At 38.3% G+C, this 27,871-nt stretch overlaps 1 protein-coding gene and 1 long non-coding RNA gene across 7 annotated transcripts in view; one reads left to right on the plus strand and one right to left on the minus strand.

Moving 5' to 3' along the window:
- The window catches only part of arhgap39 (Rho GTPase activating protein 39), a 297,088-nt gene that overhangs the window by 19,920 nt on the left and 249,297 nt on the right, over positions 1–27,871 (plus strand). The gene's annotated exons all lie outside the window — the stretch shown is intronic.
- On the minus strand, positions 17,730–27,713 carry LOC141379476 (uncharacterized). The gene is made up of 2 exons (XR_012396233.1): positions 27,492–27,713; positions 17,730–20,433 (listed from the first exon to the last, which is right to left on the minus strand). It is a non-coding gene; the product is annotated as an uncharacterized lncRNA (long non-coding RNA).

Below are 27,871 nucleotides of genomic sequence, written 5' to 3' on the forward strand. Positions count from 1 at the left end.
AGCATGTTCAGCTTTTGACTGTTTGCTTTTGAGCGTGCTGTAAACAACACTATAGCTGAGGGTCACTTCAGGACTCTATTAATCATTCTGTTGTCGGTTGTAATATTTATTTATTCAGTGTTGTTTTTGTCATGTTTATTTCTGTGCAAATGTTTCTGCATTAAGTATTTTTATTAAAATCATCCGTCCAAAATATTAAATATCTGATCATGAAGTTCAAAAGAGACATGACGTTTCATATTTAGATGATTTCACAGCATTATAAAGTGTTTTAATCTTGAGTTAGCATTCATGCTCATAATTTCTTCTTTTATTTCTGTATTTTATGTATTTTTATTTCATATATTTATTTCATACATATATTTATATTTATATTTAGATATTTAGAATTTATATAATTATTTTTATATATTAATTAGAATAATTCTATTTTAATTTCATATTTTTTATTTTTGTATTTTTATATGCATTTTTTTTCAATATGTCTTTTTAATTGCATATTTTTATTTTTATTTGAATATATTTATTTGCATAATTTTATTTGCGTATTTCTGTTTTTATTTGCATATTTATATTTGCGTATATCTATTTTTATTTGAATATTTGTATTTGAATAAATTTATTTGCGTATTTCTATTTTAATTTGCATATATTTATTTGCATAATTTTATTTGCGTATATCTTTTTTATTTGAATATTTGTATTTGAATAATTTTATTTGCATATTTAGATTTTATTTGCATATTTGTATTTGCATATTTTTATTAGCATATTTCTATTTTTATTTACATATTTTTCATTGTATCTTTATATTTTTATTAGTGTATTTCTATTTTTATTTGCATATTTCTATTTTTATTGCCATATTTTTACTTGCATGTTTCTTTTTTTAATTGCAAATTTGTATTTGCTTATTTGTAGTTTTATTTGCATATTTATATTTGCACAATTTTATTTGCATATTTTATTTGCATGTTTTTTTGCCATTTTTATTATTTTGAATTTGCATATTTCTGTTTTTATTTGCATATTTTAGTTGCATATCTGGTTTTAATTTTTAATCCAATGTTTTAATATTTTCATCTACTATTAGATGAACAGATATGTTATTTTGTGCAAAGTAATTTTATAGAATTTTTAAAAATATAAATCATTAGTTCAAAATGCTAAATGTCTGTTCAAGAAACTTAAGATATGCAGCGTTCCTTATTTAGATCATTTTGCAGCATCATAATGTGTTTAATCTTGAATAGCTTTCATCTTCATATTTGCCTCATGTAATTTAAGTTCTACATATTTTATGCCATTTTTGCCTTTTTAATTATCTTTCATTGCCATTTTCTTTTTTTTTTCTTTTTTTGCATTTTTTTCTATTTGCATATTGGTATATTGTTATTTGCATATTTTTAGTTTTATATTTTTTATATTTATGTTTTTTTTATTTGCATATTTATATTTGCATATTTATATATGCATATTTTGAATATTTTATAAACATAATTCAATTTGCATATTTATATTTGTAAATATCTATTTGCATATTTATATTTAAATATTTCTGTTTTCCCTATTGACCCATTTTTTTTTATTTTCACCTACTATTTCTAATTTACATTAACATCAATGATGCACAGATACATTAATTTTAGCAAAATAATTTTTATTTGCATATTTTATTAGCATATTTCCATTTTGCATATTTCTATTTGCATTTTAGATTTTTAGATTTTATTTGCATATTTCTATTTGCTTATTTTTTGTTTGCATATTCCTGTTTGCATATTTTGAGTTTTTTTTTTATTTACATAGTTTTATTTGCATTTTATATTTTTCTTTGCATATTTTATTTGAGTTATTCTATTTGCATATTTTATTTGCATATTTCTATTTGCATATATTATTTGCATATTTCTGTTTGCATTTTTATTTGCATAATTCTATTGGCATATTTTCCTTTGCATTTTGTATATTTTTATTAGCATATTTCTCTTGCTTGTTTTATTTGCACATTTATATTTGCATATTTTTATTAGCATTTTACCACTTTAATTTTTTGACCCCATTTTTTTTTTTACATTTTGACCTATTATTACAAGTTAACTGTAACAACAGTGATGCACAAAGACTCATTATATAAAACAACATAATTTGCATATTTGTAGAATTAAAATCATTAGGCAAAATGCAAAATAGCCGAATGAAATAAAAAAGATGCAACTAACATTCGATTAAGTTTAGTTTGATGAATTAATTAGTTTCCATCTGTTTAACAATAATACATGTAAAATGTCATTTTATGTACGCATGAAAACACATAATAAAAACTCACCTGGGTCAAATATGGACAAACCCAATAGTGCGTTAGATTTATTTAAATTAAATTTAAATGAGTATTTTTACCCAATTGTTTGGTTTATCCATATTTCACCCAATGTTGGGTTATTAAAACAACCCAGCATTTTATTTTTAGACTGCTTGTGTCATTAATTTAATGATTTTACCTTGTGAATGAAATATTAGAGTGTTTATAATCTACATTTTCAGTCTTTTCTCCTACTTTGAGTGTTTTTCCCCTCCCAGAGCTCATGGCTGTGCATTATGGGATGGCGGACATGTGCAAAGCTGTGTTGAAACTTGACTAAAGCTGCTTTAAAGACGCAGTAATGGTGTGGGTCCTGCTGGGAGCTTTGTGTACAGAGACTCTCGCTAGACCCGTTGCAGAAAAGAGCTCAAAGTTTCTTTGTGAACAGAAGCTGCAGGAGGATGTGTTTGTGTGTGTGTGTGTGTGTGTGTGTGTGTGTGTGTGTGTGTGTGTGTGTGTGTCTACATAATCAACTCGCTTCTGTAATCCTGAAAGCCCAGAGAGTGTGATTCACTTAAACAGCCGCTCATGAAATGAATTATTTTGTGGAAATAAGAGACTCAATCAACGGTTTTTGAGTCAGCACAATCAAACACACACACACATTTATGCACACACACATACACGTATATGCACATATACACACATATATACAGGGCATCCGGAAAGTCTTAATAGTGCTTCACTTTTTCCACATTTGTTTATGTTACAGCCTTATTCCAAAACTGATTAAATTGATTGATTTCCTCAACATTCTACACACAATCCCCCATAATGACAATGTGAACAAAGAGTTTTTGAAATTGTTGCAAATTTATTAAACATAAAAAAGCTGATAAATCACCTGTACATCAGTATTCACAGGCTTTGCCGTGAAGCTCTAAACTGAGCTCAGGATCATTCTGTCTCCACTAGGGATGGGAAGATTAACCTATATGTATCGATACGCGGTCATGCGCGTGCACGATGCGAGTGCATCGGTAGAGCAGCAGAGGATGAATGAAATTTTGGAAGCAAATCGAGATGCATCGGTTTTTGCGAGATGCATCGGTTTTTCCAAGATACAGCTTATATTTTTAATATAGAATGTATTTTTTATTTATTAACAAGTGTTGTCAACCTGTTTTTGGCGCATAATTTAATCGACCTACTTAAAGTAAGCCTTAGCAACGGATTTGCGGATGTGTACACTTACACTACAACTCAGTGTATCAGGTGTGCGGATGAAGCTAGTGGTGCGCCCTCAGAAAGCGCGAGAAGCAAAACAGACATTTTATTCCCCACTGAGTTTTAAATCTAAAGTATGGCAACATTATGGATTTGAGGATGGACGACATGACAGGACAGATGCAATTTGCAAAAGTGTGCCGCGCATCTGTAAAATACACGGCCAGTACGACTAATCTGAAATCTCACTTGAAGCGGCGCCACTGTGTTGTTGTGAAAGCTCCATCTTCCAGTGGACCTCTATTCTGCCGCCCTATGCGCGGATATAACTGAGGACAAGCGGGCGCTGATGGAGGTGTCGCGGACATAACTGAGGATGCGGGTGGTAAGGGGGGGGTGTTGCGGACGCCGCCCTCTCTATACTTCCGCCCTAGGCGGCCGCCTAGGTCGCCTCTATGGACGTGCCAGCCCTGTTCATCTGGAAAGATATTCAGCCTAGTGTCACGGAGAACGAAGGTTTTGAACACCTCCTTCTGTTAATTTTTATTTAATTACAATAATAATAATATTAATAATAATAATGATAAAAATAATGGGCGTCACGGTGGCACAGTGGGTAGTTTGACCACCTCACAGCAAGAAGATTGCTGGTTTGTTATATTTTTATTAGCCTGTTGTTTACAGTGACAGTGATGTTTCAAAGCAGCATAACACTGCTAGTTCACGACCTTAAGTTTTGAATATTCAGTGGCACAATATATCTTTGTAAAACTTGTTTTCATAGTTGAAAAGTTAAATCACAATTCTTGTTGTGCAATGCTAAACCTTTATGTTGAAAGAGTGCAAATATATGTATTTTAATATATATTGCACTTATACATTCTGTTTATCTTGAAAATACTTAAATAATATGTGCTATATGTTCTAAAATGGCCCTCTACTGTAAACTGACACTCTGGCTCTGAGAGAAAAGCCAGTTTGTAAAAAAAGTCTTGGTTTTGCTTGGTTAATAAATAATCAATCAAACTCATTCAATGGCACAGCATCCTCTTTCACATAATCTCATAAACTTGATCTAATTAGTTAGTGCTGAAATATCGCATCGTATCATGATATGGGTGTAAATCGTATCGTGTCGCATCGCAATATGTCACAAATGTATCGCTAATATATCGGATCGTATTCTTTGTATCGAGATGCGTATCGGATCGGCATTATAGCTTAGATGCCCAACCCTAGTCTCCACTGATCATTCTGGAGATGTTTCAGCAGTTTCATTGGAGTTCACCTGTGCTCAATTTAGCTGATGGACATGATTTAAAGGCGTACACCTGTCTATATAAGGGCCCAGGGTTGACAGTGCATGTCAAAGCACAAACCAAGCATGAAGTCAAAGGAATTGTCTGTAGATCTCCGAGACAGGATTGTCTTGGGGCACAAGGCTGGGGAAGCTTACAGAAACATTTCTGCTGCTCTGAAAGTTCCACTGAGCACAGCGGCCTCCATCATCCGTAAGAGGAAGATGTTTAACCACCAGGACTCTTCCTAGAGCTGGCCGGACATCTAAGCTGAGTGATCGGGGGAGAAGAGCCTTAGTCAGGGAGGTGATCAATAACCTGATGGTCACTCTGTCTGAGCTCCAGCGTTCTTCTGTGGAGAGAGGAGAACCTTACAGAAGGACAACCATCTGTGCAGCAATCCACCAATCAGGCATCTGTATGGTAGAGTGTCCAGACGGAAGACACTCCCCGCCTGGAGTTTGCATCTGAAGGACTGTCAGAGCATCAGAAACTAAACTCTCTGCTCTGATGAGACTCAAACTGAACTGTCTGGAGTGAACGCCAGGCGTTACGTTTGGAGAACAGCAGGCAGCGCTCATCACCAGGCTAACAGCATCCCTACAGTGCAGCATGGTGGTGTTGGCATCATGCTGTGGGGATGTGTTTCAGCAGCAGGAACTGGAAGACTAGTCAGGATAGAGGGAAAGATGAATGCAGCGATGTACAGAGACATCCTGAATGAAGACCTGCACAAGAGTGCTCTTGACCTCAGACTGGAGCGACGGTTCATCTTACAGCAGGACAATGACCCAAAGCACACCGCCAACATATCAATGGAGTGGCTTCACAATGACTCGGTGAATGTCCTTGAGTGGCCCAGCCAGAGCCCAGACCTAAATCCTATTGAACATCTCTGGAGAGATCTGAAAATGGCTGCACACCGTCACTTCCCATCCAACCTGATAGAGCATGAGAGGCAAAAAGGAATGGGCAAACATTCCCAAAGACAGGTTACATGTGATTTTACAGCTTTTTTATTTTTAATAAATGTGCACACATACATATATATGGACATGCGTATGTACATACACACTTATATGAACACACATATACTCTCACACATATACACACATGCATGCGCACTCACATACACGCACACACACGCACACACAAACATATCCATATACACAAATATACGCATACAAACACACTCACATATGTACACATAAATCCACATTCATACACATATACGCACATACCCATACACACACACACATATACACACAAACATATACAAATGCATACACTCACATATTTACACACACATTTACTCTCACATATACAGACATGTGCATACACACACACTAACAGATATTTACACATGCACACACATATATGCACATGCACACATATAAGCAACACACACACACACACACACACATTTCCATCATGTTTCTCACACCCACAAACCCTTCATTTAATACATTTTCAATCACACGGTCTGATCACTCAAAATGTTGGATTTCCTTTTATATTTTGGTGTGTGTGTGTGTGTGTGTGTGTGTGTGTGTGTGTGTGTGTGTGTGTGTGTGCCAAAGAGTGGAGCAGGTGGTTTGTTTGAGATGTGTGAATCCATGAGAAGGGGGATGGGTGCTAACATCTCAATAGATTTTGTGTGTGTGTGTGTGTGTGCGTGCGTGCGCGTGTGCATGTGTGTGTGTGAATGACAGAAGGTTCCAGGCAGTCTGTGGGGGAATGATTTTACAATGCTTGGAATGTTTGGAATTCTGTATGTAGTGAACCGTAAGAAATCAACGTGTGTGTGTGTGTGTGTGTGTGTGTGTGTGTGTGTGTCTGTGTGTGTGTGTGTTTTTGTGTGTGTGTGTCTGTGTGTGTGTTTGTGTAATAATGTGTGTGTATGGGTGTCTATGTGTTTGTCAGTGTATGTGTGTTTGTGTATATCCTTGTGTAACCAGTACAATTGCAGTTTGGATGGATATATGGATGGATGGACAGATGTAATGTAATGTGTGTATTTATATAGCGCATTTATTGTGTATGGCCATACACCCAAAGTGCTTCACAATCATGAGGGGGGGTCTCTCCACACCACCACCAGTGTGCAGCATCTACTTGGATGATGCGACGGCTGCCACAGGACAACAGCGTCAGTGCTTCCCCACACACCAGCTATTGGTGGAGAGACAGTGATAGAGCCAATTCGGTGGACGGGGATGATTGGGAGGCCATGATCGTATGGGCTGATAGAGGGACTTTGGCCAGGACACCGGGGTTACACCCCTGCTCTTTCACGAGAAGTGCCATGGGATTTTTAATGACCACAGAGAGTCAGGACCTCGGTTTAACGTCTCATCCGAAAGACGGCGCCCACTGACAGTGTAGTGTCCCCTTCACTTTTACTGGGGCATTAGGACTCACTTAGACCTCAGGTTGAGCGCCCCCTGCTGGCCTCACTAACACCACTTCCAACAGCAACCCAGTGTTCCCTAGTGGTCTCCCATCCAGGTACTAACCAGGCTCAGCCCTGCTTAGCTTCAGTGAGTAACCGATCTTGGGCTGCAGGGTGATATGGCTGTGTAATGGATGAAATCAGTTGTAATGTCAGGATGGATGGAAGAAATAATCTGTCTGGAGATATAATCTTTAAAAAGATAGATGGATGGATAGACAAATGATGGATTAAATAATAGATAGATAGATAGATAGATAGATAGATAGATAGATAGATAGATAGATAGATAGATAGATAGATAGATAGATAGATAGATAGATAGATAGATAGATAGATAGATGGATGGATGGATGGATGGATGGATGGATGGATGAAATCAATTTAGATGGATGGACGGACAGACAGTCAGACAGACAGACGGACGGATGGATGAATAGTAAGTTGGATGACGGATGAAATCAGTTGTGATGGAAGGACAAACAGACAGAAGAAATAATCAGTTTGTCTGGAGATAGATGGATGGATGAATGGATAGATAGATGATGCATTACATAAACAGTTTTGGATGGATGAATGGGCGGATAGATGGACAGACAGATGGACAAAAATATCAGTTTGTCTGGATATGGATGGATGAATGAGTGGATGGATAACAGAATGGATAGACTATAAACAGTTTGGATGGATTGATGGATGGATGGATGAACAGACAGATGATTGAAATTAGTTGGAATGGCAGAATGGATGAATGGATGAAATATGGGCGGATAAATGTATGGGCGGATAAATGTATGGGCGGATAAATGAATGGAACAATGAAATCAGTTCTGGTTGATAGATAGATAGACAGACATACAGACAGATGAAAGAAATAATCATTTTGTCTGGATATAGATAGATGGATAGATGATGGATTAAATAAACATTCGATGGATGGATGGATGAATAAACTCAGTTTTAATGGATGGATAGATGGACAGACAGATTCAAGAAATTATCATTTTGTCTGGGGATTGACGGATGGATGGATGGATGGATGGATGGATAAACAGACAGATGGACGGACGGACAGATGGATGAATGAATGGATGGGTAGACAATAAAATAAATAAACAATTGGATGGACAGATGGATGAAATCAGATTTGATAGAAGGATGGATGGACAGACAGATGGAAGAAATAATCAGCTGTCTGGATATAGATAGATGAATGGATGGTCGAATGGATAGATAGACGATAGATTAAATAAACAGTTTTGGATGGGTGGATGAAAGAAATAATCTGTTTGTAGATAGATAGATAGATAGATAGATAGATAGATAGATAGATAGATAGATAGATAGATAGATAGATAGATAGATAGATAGATAGATAGATAGATAGATAGATAGATAGACAGACAGACGGACGGACGGACGGATGGATGGATGGATGAATTGCCGAACGGACGGATGGATGGATGGATGGATGGATGGATGGATTGCCGGATGGATGGATGAAAGAAATATTTAGTTTGTCTGAAGATTGACGGATGGACTGACAGTCAGATAGAGAGAGATATGGATGGATGGACGGACGGACGGACGGATGGACAGACAGACAGACAGACAGATAGATAGATAGATAGATAGATAGATAGATGGATGGACAGTTAGATGGATAGACGAATAGATTGATAGACAGACAGATAGAAAGATAGATAGACAGACAGACAGATGGACGGACGGACGGACGGACGGACGGACGGACGGACGGACGGACGGACGGACGGACGGACGGACAGACAGACAGACAGACAGACAGACAGACAGACAGACAGATAGATAGATAGATAGATAGATAGACAGATAGATAGATAGACAGATAGATAGATAGACAGATAGATAGATAGATAGATAGACAGATCTTCAGCTGTAAATGATTCTCCAGATCATGTAAATTCAGCAGATGAGTTGTTCTGCTCGTTGTCTGAGTATTTATGAGCTCCTGTCAGATTGTCAGTAATTATTACATCATCATCATCATCATCATCAGCTCCACTTCCCCAGTTCAGTATTCAGGAATCCTCACTGAAACAGCAGAACGGCTAATGAAGCTCAGAGAAATGCCACAGAATATGCCAAACACAGCTCCTGGCCTACAAAGTGTATTCTCCAGTAAAAATACATCTGGAGGACAGACACTCGCACCTCAGGACAGGCTTCATCATGCAGGCAGACGACAACTGTGTGCATATTTCATATTCATCCTGAAATATGATCGAAATGCGTGTTTGGACAGTTGTGTTTTCAGGACAGATGCTCAAAGCAGGAGCGTCGTGATAAGAGCTATTTCCAGACCTCAAATGGCACGTTAGCTGCATCACGGTTCGGCATTTGTCTTTAGTCCAACACATGAGCATTTAAACAGGCATTCAATGCATGTGTCCGGACATACAGCTGAAGTCAGGATTATTCGCCCTCCTGTGACTTTTATTGTTATTTCTTTTTCCAATATTTCCCAAATGGTGTTGAACAGATTTAGGAATTTTTCTATTATATTGCCTGCAATATTTTATCTTCTGGAGAAAGTCTGATTTGTTTTATTTCGGCTAGAATAAAAGCAGTTTTTAATTTTTTAAAAGCCATTTTAAGGTCAATATTATTAGCCCCCTTAAGCAATATTAGTTTTGGATTGTCTCCAGAACAAACCACTGTTATACAATGACTTGCGTAATTACCCTAACTTTACCCTGATTAACCTAGCTAAAGGTGCAGTATGCAAGTTTGACACCCAGTGGATGAACTAGGTATTGCACTCCTGCCACACACGCAGGCGCAGGTTGCCAGATTAATTTGAGTGTGCATGACTATCGACCCTAAAGGCTGATTTAAATCGTGTTCTAACTTAAAGCATCGGCATGCGATAGGAGGAATATTCTCCATATTAAAAGAAGTTTTTGTCCTAATCAACACCTGAAATTGATCAATTAGAAACGGCTTCTGTTTCTCACAGCTGAACAACAGACAACAATGATCAGCTCATGTGCTTTATTCAGTGTTAAATCCTAATAATGTGAGTATGAATCGCATTTTACATGACATTTATTGCCGTACTACTGAAAGCAGCAGCAGATAGTTCAGCTCAGATCTGGAGAATATAATAAACCGTCTGAAACTGAACTCTAGAACTGAGACTCAGTGCAAACCAACACATATCAGTGATCCAGCATCTACATTTAATCATGTTAAAGAGCTTTAATATGTGATCATTAGATCAGTGGTTCTCAAACTGTGGTACGTGTATCACTAGTGGTACGCAGGCTTCCTACAGTGGTACTCAGAGGAATCTAATATGTCATATGAACATGCAACATATATTTCATGCCCATATTTATGAGTTCCAAGCAACATTTGCAGCTTTTGTTGAATAGGACACTATAGGTTAACACTTTACAGTTAAGTACAGGAGTTATTTTTACTTTTTAAGAACAGTAGCCTACCATGTTTAATTAACTTTTAAAATCACATTTTAATATAAACATTGAAATTTTATTTTGTTTTTTTGTTTTTTTTAAATAGACATAGTACAGTGTTAATGTTCAAACTATTCATAATGTTTAAAGTGGCTGATAATTTTCTTAATAATAGTAGTTTTTCTGCCACGTTTTTAAACTTTGCAAAGCTGTAGCTGCTTTACTGGGCCTACTTATTTCAATACTGGTCATTATGGTGGTACTTAAAGGGGTCATTTATTTCTGAGGTGGTACTTGATGAAAAAAGTCTGAGAACGACTGCATTAGATTATAAACATTACTATTTGGCTGGAGTGCAGTGAGTGCACTATTCTGTGCTTCTGATTGGCTGTATTTACATTTCTGTCCTGTTTCATCTGGTGCAAACAGCCAAATTTCTTCTCACTGCGAATTCTCATCATGTAGTGTGTTGTTAGTGTATGTTCACGCTCCTAATATTTATATTATTTGCTAATTAATAACCTCATGTGGAACTCTGAATCTGCATCTCATTTCGGAGTCTGCAACTGTCCACCGGAGGTCACGTTTCAGTCACGGATGCATGCTTTGAGAGTCTTCCTGACTGACTGAATGAAATGCGCTGTTTTCCACCAAGGCAACCCGGATGCTGAAATATAATTGGCTGAACTGGCAGTGGGCGGGTTAAAAGACCAAAACAAAAACAGCCGTTCCGGCACGTAATGCACATCCTCAAAGCAGAATATCTGACTTCAGCATTGTTTCTCAGATAAAATGTTCTGAGCATGTCTCTGAAATATATCTGCAAACATAATATGGCGTTTTTATGCTTTAGAAGAGTCAGAAACTGACATACAGCATCGATATCGCAATGTGTGTCTCTGCAATAGTCACATCGCAGGATTAGATTATTTATTAAAGATTAGAAGACAGATATCATTAACTATTCATTCATGCATCATTTTCCTTCAGCTTAATCCCTAATTTATCAGGGGTTGCACAGTGGAATGAACCGCCGATTATTCCAGCGCATGTTTTACACAGCGGATGCCCTTCCAGCCACAACCCAGTACTGGGAAACACCCATGCACACTCAAACACTACGGCCAATTTGGTTAATCAATTCCCTTATAGAGCATGTGTTTGAACTGCACACGGAGGAAACCAACACCAACACGGGGAGAACATGCAAACTCCACACAGAAACGGCAACTGACCCAGCCGGGACTCGAACTAGTGACCTTCTTGTGGTAAGTGCTAACCACTAAGCCACCGTTATTAAGTAATATTAGCATGCTTTTTGCAAACATTTAGGTTCGTCTTCTTGTCTTTGCTGTTGTTGACGGAGATGAGGTTTGGTATCAGTTACACAAACAAACACAAGCGTTCTCCCATGACTGCGCCTTCACACACACTGCATTATCTGTCCGCTGGGATGTGAAGCGCGGGCTGACGGACGCCGGCGTCTCAGAACACTGCAACCCAACTTTCCGGAGATCTGCATATTAATGATCTCTCACTGCATCTGCTCCTGCGGGAGAGCTGAATCACTTTCAGACACACACACACACACACATACAGTAAATACACAAACATCACAAACTCACACATTAAAAACTCACACACAGACTCTTGCACTCACAAACATGTGTGTAGGGCGGATGGAGGAGTTGTATTAGGATGAATAAGGATCAGCTAGTCGAGGTGTCACATCATGAGCTGAAAGATAGACGTTACACTCACGATAGCTGGCTTTCCATCAGCCTGTGTTTTTAAGAGTTCACACTTAGCTGATGATTGATAATAAAGCTAGTTTGGCGTGCTGTCCCGGGAGAGAGCCCTGAGCTTATAAGTTCCTCGAGCCCTGGGCTCCCTCCCGTTGCAAGGCGAGAGGGGAGTTTGAGCTTAGGTAGATCTCGATGACTCCCCCTCTTGCTTGTTGTAGCTAAGTGTCAGATATGGATGCTGAAAGGTGTACTCAGAGTTTAGCTAAAGTATTTGGATTAATTGTTTAGGGTGCTTGTTTTTGAACTGTGGGAGGAAACCGGAGGACCCGGGGAAAACCCACGCGACCACGGGGAGAACAAGCAAACTCCGCACAGAAATGCTGTCTGGTTTGGAAAGGAATTAAACCAGGGGCATTCTTGCTGTGAGGCAACAGCGCTAATCGCTGGCCACCGTGACGCCTGTTTGAAAGGAGGGAAAGTAGGGTTGGGTGGGGGGGTTTCTTCAAGACGAAGATATTGAGATGAGAAAAGTCTGGTTATTTATACTGAGTTAAGGATCGTCTGATTGGATAATCAGTCATTAGCTAAAGTTGGAACAGCTGTGCACAATCATAAGCACGTGATCCTCTCGAAATTTGTTTATAAATAAACTTCACAAAGGGAGAGTTCACCCAAAACTGAAAGCGCTGTCTTAGTAAAAGCCTGTAATGCTAACATGTATACCGTAGGACTGCTATAACAGAACGTTTCACACTTATCCAAACCACGGTAAACCTTGAAATCGGTTATCGTCCCTTACCTAGTTTGGGCAGTTCAGCTCCTCTTCTTTGACCTCTCTGAACTCTCTGATCTTGATCAATGAATAGATTTTACTTCATCAGGGTGAGGTCGGGACAGTGATCGCTCCATTAATTCTGTTTGAAATGAGATGTCAGTGTCTCCTCTGCTAATTGAGTTTTACGACAGCGGCTGTGATGGCCTGATGCTCGCTCGGACTCTACTGCCTCTCTCACCTTTACACACACACACACACACATACACACATACACACACTAGATCTGCTCGATTATGGAAAAAAAAATCATAATTACAAATATTTCAGACCATTTTAATGATGATTATTTGAAATGATTATCAGTGGGCTGCATGACCAACACTTTTTTTATTTGGTTTAGACATGGTGGCGCAGTGGGAAGCACGATCTGAACAGCAGGAAGATTGTTGGTTCGAGTCTCGGCTGGGTCAGTTGGCATTTCTGTGTCGAGTTTGCATGTTCTCGCCGTGTTAGTGTGGGTTTCCTCCGGGTGCTCCAGTTTTCCCCACAGTCCAAACACATGCGCTATGGGGGAATATGGAGGGCTAAATTGTCTGTAGTGTATGTGTGTGAATGAGTGTGTGTGGGTGTTTCCAAGTTATGGGGTGCAGCTGGAAGGGCATTCGCTGCGTAAAACATATGCTGGATAAGTTGGCGGTTCATTCCACTGTGGTGTCCCCGGATTATTAAAGGGACTAAGCCGAAAAGAAAATGAATAAATGTTGATTAATGGCACAGCCTTACTCCACACACACACACACTGACAGTAACGCTGTGTGTCGCTCCACAGGGCGACAGAGCCAAAGCATGGTTTTTTATTGAAGCACTCTGATGAATTATTCAGGAAAAATGTTTGTTGTTTGAGCTGTAAACTCAAATGGTGCTTTTGCTTCTGCATCTGAATGCGCTCCTCCTGTGTCACCGCGTTTGGAGCATGTAAACAGAGTAAACAGATCACAGACGCTTCTGTGTTTCAGCTGATTTTGCTGAGCGTTGGGTTGCTAGCATATTTTATGTGAACGCTGGAACTTTGTCAAGTGGTTACTAGGGAATTATGGGTTGTTGCTAAGCGGTATTTACAAGCGGTTGCTATGATGTTCTGTTTAGGTACTAGAATGATGTTATGGGCTGCATCTGAAATTGCCTACTATGTTTGAAATTATGACATTACCATAAGAGAGAGTGGAATTGGGAGTTGAATGGTTTAAACGACGGTGGCGCAGTGGGTAACACAACCATCTGACAGCAAGAAGGTCACTGGTTCGAGCCTCAGCTGGGTCAGTTGGCATTTCCATGTGGAGTTTGCATGTTCTCCCCGTGTTGGTGTGGGTTTCCTCCGGGTGCTCCGGTTTCCCCCACAGTCCAAACACATACGCTATAGGGGAATTGGGTAAGCTAAATTGTTCGTAGTGAATGAGTGTGTATGAATGTTTCCCAGTGATGGGTTGCAGCTGGAAGGGCATCCGCTACCTAAAACAAATTTTCTTTTGCTACTGTGTTTGTTTTTGATCGAGCATCTGTCTTTGAGATTCCTAGACGCGCGCACATTTCTGTTTCTAAGATATTGCTCAGCACATTTCTGTGGTTAAACGCCCCCATGTAATGTAATGTTCAAGAGTTCCCACTTAGATATGCTTGGCACTTATAGCAGGTTTGGCATGCTGTCCCGGGAGAGAACCCTGAGCTCGGAGATATTTGAGCCCAGGGCTCCCGCCCGGTCTAGAAGCATATCAGGAGAACCGAGATCAGGTAGGTCTCGATCGCTCCCCCTTTAGAAGGGGAGAAAAAGGAAGAGATGGGGTGGAAGGGGGGATTCTTCCAAAACGAAGATAGTGCAATGGGGAGAAAGTGATCCATTTATATTAAGCTAGGATCATTCTGATTGGATTATTACTGATTACGGATGAGTAGCCAGCGGTGCACAATCATATCACATGCTCCTCTTGAAATTAGTTTATGAAACTTCACATTGTGAGGGTGCAGGTGAGACGTCATTTTTTGAGACTCATTTAAATACAGTTGAAACCAGAAGTGTACATACGCTCTAAAAAAAGGAACATAGCCATTGTTTAAAAAATGTCTGATGGTAAATCATACTAAACGTTTACTATTTTAGGTCAGTTAGGATTACCTAAATCATTTACGTTTGCTAAATGGTAGAATAATGAGATCAATAGTTCAGTCAATAGTTTACACATATTTCCTTGGTATTTTTTAGCTTTGCTTTTAAACTGTATAACTTTGGTCAAGTGTTTTGGGTCTCCTTCCACAAGCTTCTCACAGTAGTTTGAAGGAATTTTGGCCCATTCCTCCTGACAGAATTGCTGTAACTGAGTCGGATTTGTTGGCTGTCTTGCTCGCACAAGCTTTTTCAACTCTGCCCACAAATGTTCTTTTGGATTGAGATCAGGGCTTTGTGATGGCCACTCCAAAACATTCACTCTGTTATCCTTAAAGCACATGTGAACTAATTTGGCAGTGTGCTCAGGGTCATGGTCTGTTTGGAAGACCCATTAGTGGCCAAGTTGTAATTTCCTGGCTGATGTCTTGAGATGTTGCTTCAGTATTTCTACATAATGTTCTTTCTTCATTATGCTATCTATGCTGTGAAGTGGACCAGTCCCTCCTGCAGCAAAACAGCCCCACAACATGATGCTGCCGCCCCCATACTTAACAGTTGGGATGGTGTTCCTAGGCTTGTAAGCTTTCCCTTTTGTCCTCCAAATGTACCACTGGCCAAACAGTTCAATCTTAGCTCCATCAGACCACAGCACATGTATCCAACAATTACTCTTTTTCCCAGTGTCATTTGGCACATTGTAGTCTGGCTTTGTTGTTGATTGTGGCTTGTTGATTTTCGCATGTTGTCACTCAAGGAAGCAGTGTGTTTGAGCTTTTCCTTCAATACTATTCTACAGTTGTGCCTCACATTAACTCGAATGTTGTCAATTAGCCAATCAGAAACTTCCAAAACCTCGACATCATCATCTGAGCTTTTTCAGAGGCAGAATAATCTTACTGTATGTAAACTTGACTTTCAAGAAAATTTATAACAATTTCTCAACAAATAATAAACTTCTGCTTTCAACTGTACATCAAATACATCACGTGCGCTGCGTATGCGTCGTCATGTAAAACAATAATTTGCTAACTGAAATAAAATATAATGGGATTATTTAAATTTTTGTGGTTATTTAGTGTTTAATTAAGAATTTTGCAGGATCTAAAAATTAGCAACTTTTTGTTGATTTTGCATTGCATTCAGCGATTTACGAAATCACGGAAAACTAGGGGGTCTGACTAGGGGATTATTAGGTGGTTTCAGGTCAGTCGTTCAAAGTTATCATTAGCTCAAAAAAATCGCACAGTATAATTGCATAGTATAATAATAGTATAGGCGAGGCAGTGGCGCAGTAGGTAGTACATTTATATTATTCAGTTTATAAATTAATTTCAGTAATATTATTGACTAATAGAAAAAAAATGTTGGCGAGGCAGTGGCGCAGTAGGTAGTGCTGTTGCCTCACAGCAAGAAGGTCGCTGGGTCGCTGGTTCGAACCTCGGCTCAGTTGGCCTTTCTGTGTGGAGTTTGCATGTTCTTCGCGTGGTTTTCCTCCGGGTGCTCCGGTTTCCCCAACAGTCCAAAACATGCGGTACAGGTGAATTGGGTAGGCTAAATTGTCCGTAGTGTATGAGTGTGTGTGTGTGTGTGAATGTGTGTGTGGATGTTTCCCTGAGATGGGTTGCAGCTGGAAGGGCATCCGTTGCGTAAAAAACTTGCTGGATAAGTTGGCGGTTCATTCCGCTGTGGCGACCCCGGATTAATAAAGGGACTAAGCTGACAAGAAAATGAATGAATGATTAATAGTGTATTGCATAGTAATTGACTAGTGAGTTTTCATGCACACAACAATAATAACAAAGTTTGAAATTTGAATGGAGTATTGATGTGATGGCTCAGTGGTAAGCACTGCCGCCTCACAGCTAGAAGGTCGCTGGTTCGATTTCTGGCTGGGGTAGTTGGGATTTCTGTGTGGAGTTTGTATGTTCTACCCGTGTTGGTGTGGGTGCTCCAGTTTCCCCCACAGTCCAAACACATGTGCTACAGGGGAAAGTGAGGAACTAAAATAAACGAGATTAAACCTGGCTGTAGTGTGTGTGTGTGTGTGTGTGTGTGTGTGTGTGTGTGATTGTGTGTATGGGTGTTTCCCAGTACTGGGTTGCTGCTGAAATGGGATTCGCTGTGTAAAACAAATTCTGGAATAGTTGGCGGTTCATTCCACTGTGGCAATCCGTATTAAATAAGGGACTAAGCCGAAAGAAAATGAATAAATAATATAATGTTAAGTGGGTGATGCAGTGGCGCAGTAGGTAGTGCTGTTGTTTCACAGCAAGAAGGTCGCTGGTTTGAGCCTCGGCTGGGTCAGTTGTCGTTTCTTTTTTTTAGATTTATTATTGGCCTTTTTGCCTTCATTAGATAGGACAGTATTGAGACAGGAAGCGAAGTGGGAGAGAGAGAAGGGATAGGGTAGGGAAATGTCCTCGAGTCAGGATTCGAACTCGCGACGCCCTGACGTGCTATTGCACCATATGTCGGCGCGCTAACCACTAGGCTATTGCGCCAACCAGTTGTCGTTTCTGTGTGAAGTTTGCATGTTCTCCCTGCTACAAAAGAGTGTGAAACATAAGTAATGCAGTGTACTCTTAGATAAAACAGCAGATTTTTGATGAGTATAAAAATATAAAAGTGCAGTAAAGTTAACCCTGAGCATGTGGCAGAGCACACACATGACATTACAATCCTTCAGTGTTTAACTCCTCTAAATGCATCTCTAGAATAAGCGTCCAGCAGTCAGTGTGAGCGGTCAGGTCAGATGCATAAGCATGAATGTGAGCTGTAGTGATGCTCGACTGGAGCCAACGCCATTAATAACAGTGTGCTCAGTCTTTACAATGAGGTTTGCGGCCAAGGTGACGCCTGTTATTGAAGAACATGGAGAATTATGGGTCTGATAGCAGAGCGTCTGCAGCAGCGTCTCACTTCACTGAACATCCGTCTCACACACACACAAGCTCTCTCTGTCTGTCTCTGTCCCTCTGTCTTAATTCAATTCAATTATCTAATCATTTAGAGTGTCTTTTAATAGTATTTAGATTGTTGTTTTAGAGCTTGAACACCTAAATAGGATGTGTCCCAGCAAGCAAAGAATTCTGGCCCAGCTTTGTCATGAAGCTGACACAGCAGGCGTTCATCCGGCACTGGCAATACGATTCACACCCATATCACGATACGATGCGATATTTCAGCACTAACTTATTAGATCAAGTTTATGAGATGATGTAAGAAAAAATGCTGTGCCATTGAATGAGTTTGATTATTTATTAACCAAGTAAAACCAAGACTTTTTTTACAAACTGGCTTTTCTCTCAGAGCCAGAGTGTCAGTTTACAGTAGAGGGCCATTTTAGAACATATAGCACATATTATTTAAGTATTTTCAAGATAAACAGAATGTATAAGTGCAATATATATTATAAATGTATATATTTGCATTCTTTCAACATAAAGGTTGAGCATTGCACAACAAGAATTGTGATTTAACTTTTCAACTATGAAAACAAGTTTTACAAAGATATATTGTGCCACTGAATATTCAAAACTTAAGGTGGTGAACTAGCAGTGTTATGCTGCTTTGAAACATCACTGTCACTGTAAACAACAGGCTAATAAAAATATAAATCAATAAAAATTAACAGGAGGAGGTGTTTAAAACCTTCGTTCTCCGTGACGTTAGGCTGAATATCTTTGCAGATGAGCAATGCAATAGCATTCGTTATTGGCGTAGAGCGAGCAGAACTGTTGCGCATGGAGAAAACTTGCAATGCTTTTCTCACCACTTTTGGAGCTGGTAGCTACAGTTAAAGCAGAGCGGGAAGCCGGGGATACAGGAACACTGGAAGATGCTTCCACAACAACACAGAGGCGCTGCTTCAAGTGAGATATCAGATTACTCGTACTGCCCGCGTATTTTACAGATGCGCGGCACATTTTGCAAATTGCATCTGTCCTGTCATGTCGTCCATCCTTAAATCCATAATGTTGCCATACTTTAGATTTAAAACTCAGTGGGGAATAAAATGTTTGTTTTGCTTCTCGCGCTTTCTGAGGGCGCTCCACTAGCTTCATCCGCACACCTGATACACTGAGTTGTAGTGTAAGTGTACACCTCCGCAAGCCCATTGCTAATGCATACTTTATGTAGGTCGATTAAATTATGCGCCAAAAACAGGTTGACAACACTTGTTAATAAATAAAAAATACATTCTATATTAAAAATATAAGCTGTATCTCGGAAAAACCGATGCATCTCGATTTGCTTCCAAAATTTCATTCATCCTCTGCTGCTCAACCGATGCACTCGCATCGTGCACGCGCATGACCGCGTATCGATACATATCGGTTAATCTTCCCATCCCTACAGTAAACCCTAGAGATAGTTGTGCGTGAAAATCCCAGTAGATCAGCAGTTTCTGAAATACTCAGAGCAGCCCGTCTGGCACCAACAACCCTGCCACGTTTAAAGTCTCTTAAATCCCCTTTCTTCCCCATTCTGATGCTCGCTTTGAACTGCAGATCATCTTGACCATGTCTACATCCCTAAATGCACTGAGCTCCTGCCATGTGATTGGCTGATTAGACATTTGCGTTAACGAGCAGTTAGACAGGTGTACCTAATAAAGTGGCCGGTGAGTGTACATCTATATACTGCATAGTTATCATTAATTACTGCACAGTAAAGCATTAAACAGTGTATTTTTGCTCATTATACCTGTTGAAGTCATCTTGTTTTGCAGCTCAGGTCAATATCAAGATAATAGCTTAAGCAATTAAGCAGAAGCCTTTTGTTTATGTCTGTGCACAGAGATCATTTTATTTAACTTTGATGTTGTATAAAGCTTCTCCGTGGGCTCCAGGGCTCTATGGTGATGATTTGTAATTCTGCAGACACCAGAAAGCCAGTGTTTAACTCCTGCTGAATCTGCGTGTTAGCAGATTGACTCTCATTGTCATTCACGGAGCCTTTGTCTCATTAAATCTTCTGTTTTATCAGTGGAGATGAAGGACAGATGAGGATCTCTATAGAGAGGGAGAGGGAAAGGGCAGGTCATGGAGAGAAGAATGGTGAGGAAGAGGTTAATGGACTCATAGTGATGGGGAACTTGTGACCTTTTGACCTCATGAAGAAAAAAAACCCAGTGCTGTTTGTTAATGTTTCCCAGTGGTGTCACATTTTCCAGTGCTGTCATTTACACATTCATAAATCAAAATGAATTGTGCATTAAAAAAAGTCTTAACATTAGTGCTGGGCGAAGATGACTTATTTAGTAATCTTTGACAGAATATATGCATGTGCGCTGTGTTTTTCTTTGCTTTGCATTTATAAATAGACACATGCATGCATATATTTGTGATTAAAAACTTTGTTTAGATATAAAATCTAAATGTTTATACCACTAATTATATATAAATGTAATTATCTATGTGACAAATATAGCTTTGTTTTTATGTATGTGTGTGTATAATGCACACACACATATATTATGTCACAAAAAAACGTTTATTTTGGATGCGATTAGTAACGATTAATCTTTGGCCGGCACTAATTAAGACATAATGATTTTTGCTTAAAGGGATAGTTCACACAAATTACAATTGACCATTTACTCACCCTGATGGGGTCTTGTAAGTTCTGTTACTATAGAAGATGCTTTGAGGAATGCTGAAAACCGGTAACCATTGACTTCCATTGTAGTAAAAACAAATAAAACTTATCAAGGCAATATCTGGCAAAGATTAATACAAAATAAAAGTTTTTTTTGGACATTATATTTGTGTGTGTGCTGTATTTTATTTTATTTTTTATATATTTTTAGATTATATTTTATTTTGTACACACAAAACAAAACATTTAAATATAAAGTATATATGTATAAGATACGAATTATATATACATTTGAATATCTATGTGACAAATATTGTTTCGTTTTATGTATGTGTGTGTGTGTGTGTGTGTGTGTGTGTGCTATATACATAATAAATATATTATGTCATATCAAACATTTATTTTAGATGTGATTTATCTCGATTAATTTTTGCTTTGCACTATTTAGAATGAAATTCTATGTTTTGAGTGGATAGTTCATGCAACATTTAATATTCACTATTTACTCACCCTTTTATAAGCCCCCTATATGAGTTTCTTTCATCCATTGAACTCAAAAGAAGATATTTTGAAGAATGCTGAAAACATGTGAGGCAGTTTTGGTGATTCAAATGAGATTTTAAAAGAGGGCGGAGCTACATTGCAACAGATTTAAAACCATTATATGTGTGTAAAAAAATGGAAAAACCGGTAACCATTGGGTTCCATAGTAGGAAAAAAAAAAAAAAAAACTTGAGTTTGATCAGCAATAACAGGCAAAGATTAATCGCGATTAATACAAAATAAAAGTTTTTTGGACATTATATATGTGTGTGCGCTGTATTTTTATATTGTACACACTTGCATCCTTATATTTAAAATGTTTATGTATATTTGAATATAAAATACATATGTATAAGATACGAATTATATGTACATTTGAATATCTATGTCACAAATATCATTTTGTTTTTATGTGTGTGTGTGTGTGTGTGTGTGTGTGTGTGTGTGTGTGTGTGTGTGTGTGTGTGTGTGTGTGTGTGTCTGTGTCATATACATAAATGTATTTAATGCACACACATATATTATGTCAAATCAATGGTTTATTTTGGATGTGATTAATCTCGATTAATTTTTGCTTTGCACTATTCAAAATTGAATTCAATTTTTTGAAGGGATAGTTGACACAAAATTTAATATTCACTATTTACTCACCCTTTTATAAGCCCCCTATATGAGTTTCTTTCATCCATTGAACTCAAAAGAAGATATTTTGAAGAATGCTGAAAACATGTGAGGGAGTTTTGGTGATTCAAATGAGATTTTAAAAGAGGGCGGAGCTACATTGCAACAGATTTAAAACCATTATATGTGTGTAAAAAAATGGAAAAACCGGTAACCATTAGGTTCCATAGTAGGAAAAACAAAAAAAAAAACTTGAGTTTGATCAGCAATAACAGGCAAAGATTAATCGCGATTAATACAAAATAAAAGTTTTTTGGACATTATATATGTGTGTGCGCTGTATTTTTATATTGTACACACTTGAATCCTTATATTTAAAATTTTTATGTATATTTGAATATAAAATACATATGTATAAGATACGAATTATATGTACATTTGAATATCTATGTCACAAATATCGTTTTGTTTTTATGTGTGTGTGTGTGTGTGTGTGTGTGTGTGTGTGTGTGTCATATACATAATATTTTTTTAGCACTATTCAAAATATAATATTTTCTTAAAGGGATAGTTCACCCAAAAATTTACATTCACTGTTTACTCACTCTTATGTTGATTCATGAGCTTTTATAAGTTCTGTTGAGCACGAAAGAAGATATTCTGAAGAATGCTGGAAACCTGTAAGGCGGTTTTGGTGACTGTCGCTTTAAATTCAAATGAGATTTTAAAAGAGGGCGGAGCTACATATCAACAGATCCAAAAAAAAAAAAAATGGAAAAACCGGTAACCATTGGCTTCCATAATAGGAAAAACAAATAAAACTTCAATTTGATCAGCAATAACAGGCAAAGATTAATCGCGATTAATACAAAATATATATATATATTTTTGGACATTATATACAGTATGTGTGTGTGCTGTATTTTTATGTTGTACACGCATGCATCCTTATATTTAAAATGTTTAATTATATTTAGATATAAAATATGTATGTACAGTATAAGATACAAATTATAAATACATTTGAATATCTATGTGACAAATAGTTTTGTTTTTGTGTGTGTGTGTGTGTGTGTGTGTGTGTGTGTGTGTGTCATATACATAATAAATGTATTTAATGCACACATTAAGGAGGTCGCATTTCAGTCACAGACGCATGCTTTGAGAGTCATCCTGCATGAATGAATGAAATTCGCTGTTTCCCACCACGGCAACCCGGGTGCTGAAATATAATTGGCTGAACTGGCAACAGACAGTCGTCCCGGCACGTTCTAACAGCAGAATATCTGACTTCAGCATTGTTTTTCAAAATGTTCACCGAGCATGTTTCTGAAATATCTGCAAACATATTATGATATATATATATGCTTCAGAAGAGTCAAAAACTGACATACAGCACCTTTAAGACTGTCTGGTTATCTGAACTACAATTTACGATGTGCAGAAAAAAGCAAACACCCTCATTAGAGATCAATGAACACATCTGTCGCTTACTACTCTATGTGTGTTCTCAGTTTCAAACATCTGTCATTGGAAATCCCAGCATTCTGTTATGAATAATTAAACAAGGTGTCTTCTCATTGGATAAGAGCACTCGGCCTCATGAATATTTACGACAGATGACGCATCATTGATTACTGTGTAGTCACAACCTGACAAAATGCAGATTTGAAACCTAGAAGATGAAAAAGGCGCAGTGGGTAGCACGATCGCCTCACAGCAAGAAGGCTGCTAGTTCGAGCCTCAGCCGGGACAGTTGGCATTTCTGTGCGGAGTTTGCATGTTCTCCCCGTGTTCGCGTGGGTGTCCTCCGGGTGCTCCGGTTTCCCCCACAGTCCAAACACATGCGCTATAGGGGAACTGATGAAGTAAACTGGCCGTAGTGTATGTGTGTGAATGAGTGTGTATGGGTGTTTCCCAGTGATGGGTTGCAGCTGAAAGGCCATCCGCCATGTAAAACATATGCTGGGTAAGTTGGCAGTTCATTCCACTGTGGTGACCCCAGATTAATAAAGGAACTAAGCTGAAAAGAAAGAAATGTTATTACTAAAATATTTAGATGTGTGATGTGCAACACAAAAACCTCCAGTCAAATATTAGATTGAAACTGTTTTATTTTCATATTGTAAGTCATTTTGCATTGCACGTTTTCATTTGTGCCTAAAACAAAGTTAAACACTGATGAAAATCTGTGTTTTTCACTATTGTTTATTTTTTGAGTGATCATAATTAATGCAGATGCATCTGAATTTGACGTTAGATTATCTTTCGGTCGTTTATAAGAATGCAGAGCAGTATTTTGATGCTGTTTTTTAATAAGTGCTTGTGCATTTTCTGCACCGACTGCTGTTGTTAGTCAGGTTTGTCTACTGATTTCTCCTGCTCTTGAGCGATGCATTGACTGAAGGTTTGACTGACAGCTTTAAATCGTGCTGCATGATTATTGGCACCTTGTAAAGGGCGTCTTTGTGCGTTGCGGTCAGTAATTGCTGCAGATGGAGGCTGTTAACAGCACTGCAGCACAAAAGCGGCCAGCGTAAGATCACACTCATCAAACCATTACACAGAGAGACGCCTCACTGTCACTAATGTCAGCTCTCAACACACAGACACACCGCTTTCTTGGCTTGTTCAACCATTCATTCATTCATTTTCTTGTCGGTCTAGTCCCTTTATACGTAAATCCGGGGTCGCCACAGTGGAATGAACCGCCAACTTGTCCAGCAAGTTTTTACTTGCCCTTCCAGCCTCAACCCATCTCTGGGAAAGGCTTGTTCTTTCATTCATTGGTTTACCTTCAGCTTAGTCCCTTTATTCATCAGGAGTCCCACAGCAGACAACTGTTCTAGCATATGCTTTACACAGCTGATGCCCTTACCCAGTGCTGGGAAACACCCATACACACTCATTCACACACATACACTATGGCCAATATAGTTCATCAAATCCCCTGTAGCGCATGTGTTTGGACTGTGGAGGAAACAGGAGCACCCGGAGGACACCCACGCCAACACTGGGAGAACATGCAAACTCCACACAGAAATGCCAACTGACCTGGCCGAGGCTCGAACCAGCAGCCTTCTTGCTGTGAGGCGACAGTGCTAACCACTGAGCCACTCTCAATATTTCATGCTATTTTCCAAAAATGAGCATGAAATCATATGAATGGTACACTAGCCATTGAGCTCAGTATTTGACAGGTGTGACCAGGGCCGACCCTTAACATTTGGGGGCCCTAAGCAGAATAATTTTGCGTCAAGTTTAACCAATCTTTCCACAATATATATAATAATTAATTATACATCTGTCAGTGAAATAAATGAGTTGTGTGCTGAATTGTGCACCTGTCTCACTCTAAAATGTAATATTAATTTGGTTAAGAGCTTATTAGAAAATTAATAAACTGAATTTATATATTAAATAGAGCATGAGCTTATACTTACACTGCAAATAAGGCTTTTCTTACTTAGATTTTTTGTCTTGTTACTGGTCCAATTATTTAAAAATTCCTAAATTAAGAAGAATTTTCTAGACAAGCAAACCATATTGTCTTGTTTAAAGACATAATATGCCAATATTAAATGAGTTTTTCCTTAAAACAAGCAAAATAATCTGCCAATGCGGTAAGCAAAATGATCTTACATTCTTATGATTGGCAGATTATTTTGCTCGTTTTAAGGAAAAACTCACTTAATATTGGCATATTATTTCTCAAAACAAGACAATATGGTTTGCTTGTCTAGAAAATGCTTCTTGAAATAAGAAATTTTAGATATTTAGACAAGAAACAAGACAAAGGGCTCTATTTTGACGGTCCATGCGCAAAGCGCAAAACGCAGGGCGCAAACGCTTTCAGGTCGTGTCAGGACGCGTTTTTGCTAATTTAAGGACGGGAAATCTGCCTTGCGCTTTTAAACAGAGCATCTACTGCGTGAGAATGAGAGATAATGGATCACTTTCACATTCGCTCTTGGATAGGGAAACCTTTACGCACAGACATCAATTAGTCTATAAATAAATACTTTTGCTTGTTAAGCGCAAATATTCGTTTCAAAACTATTTCTAAATTCAGTTCTAATTTCCAGCAAACGGATAAATGAACAATAATAACAAAATGAGCTCAACAACCTGAGTTATATCCTAAAACACATGCTGTGCCCTATATGGTCTAAAACCTGACAGGTGGGCAAATCTAAGCTTGTTTTTAATAAAACAAATATAAATATGGATATAATAAATAATACTGCTAATAATAATAACATTATACAAAAGCAAATTGTTATGAATGAACTGAAAAAGCCTCCCGAGATGAAGAAGACATAAAAGCAGTGGTTTTTCATATTTATGTAGGCTAGTAAATAATATGTTTTGTAATATTTTAATCCTTTATATTTATATTCTATATCTATTCTTATTATATCCTATATATATCCTTAATATTTAATTGTTTTCGTATGTAAAGATATTTGCCTATTGCTCTCTTGTGTGTATTAAGCAGTGTGTAAGCGAGGGTAACTCTGCGCTGGAGTTTAGACCGGGTTAGTTTTGGTCTATTGAAAAATTTATTTTAGTTTCTCAAAATAGCAACGCACCAGCGGTCCGCCTCAGAACGCCTTCCTTTTTAGAGCAGAACGCCTATGGGCGCACAAATGAGCGCTAATGCATTTGCTATTTAAACAGCGTAGCGCAACGCCTCAAAACGACTCTTGCGCCAAGCTGAAACTACCAAAAGACTATTGCGCCACGCCTTGCGCCACACTGCGCCGGGTGTATGATAGGGCCCAAAAACTCTAAGCAAGAAAAGCATTTTTTCCAGTGTATACGCTTATATTGTTATACTTATATTATACTTAATATAGCTTATATTGTGAATACACTTTTAATGCGTGTTGAGAACTTTTTCAATTTTTTTCAGTTGAATAATTATTGGCACTTTATTTTTATTTTATCTTTCTTATTTTAGGGGTCGTGGGCTAAAATGTTTGGGAAACCCTGGTCTTCAGAACAAACCACTGATGTGCAATGGCTTGCCTATTTACCCTAACTTTACCCTAATTACCCTAGTGAAGCCTTTAAATGTCACTTTAAGCTGTATAGAAGTGTCTTGATGAATATCTAGTCTAATATTATTCACTGTCATCATGACAAAGATAAAATAAATCAGTTATTAGAGATGAGTTATTAAAACTATTATGATTAGAAATGTGTTGAAGAAAATCTGCTCTCTGTTAAACAGACATTTGGGGGAAAACATATACAGGAGGGCGAATTATTCTAATTCTAACTCTAATTCTTTGCAACCACTTACCTTAATCAGTAAATCCAATGAATGGTTTGTTTTATCAGTGTGATGCTGCTGATCTGATCCTCCTCCTGAAGAACAGCTCTGTGTGGAGCAGATCCATTAGCTGAACATACTGAAATCCTGCAATGGGATCATATGCTGGAGCACGTTCAGACGGAGCGTCCAGACAGATCAGATTACCCAGAGTCCCCTCTGAGGCGCTTCCCAAAAACACTTTCAGCAGGATTCAGGAGATCAGGTTATCCCGGATTACTGCAGATTAGATTCGATTAGGAGATCAAGAGAAATTTACTGAGAGATTAACAGAGCTGATTATCACACACACACACACACACACACACACACACACACACACACAGACACTCATATACTCACAGACATGC

This window comes from Danio rerio, chromosome 20 (genome assembly GCF_049306965.1).
Source record: "Danio rerio strain Tuebingen ecotype United States chromosome 20, GRCz12tu, whole genome shotgun sequence".
NCBI lineage: Eukaryota > Metazoa > Chordata > Actinopteri > Cypriniformes > Danionidae > Danio > Danio rerio.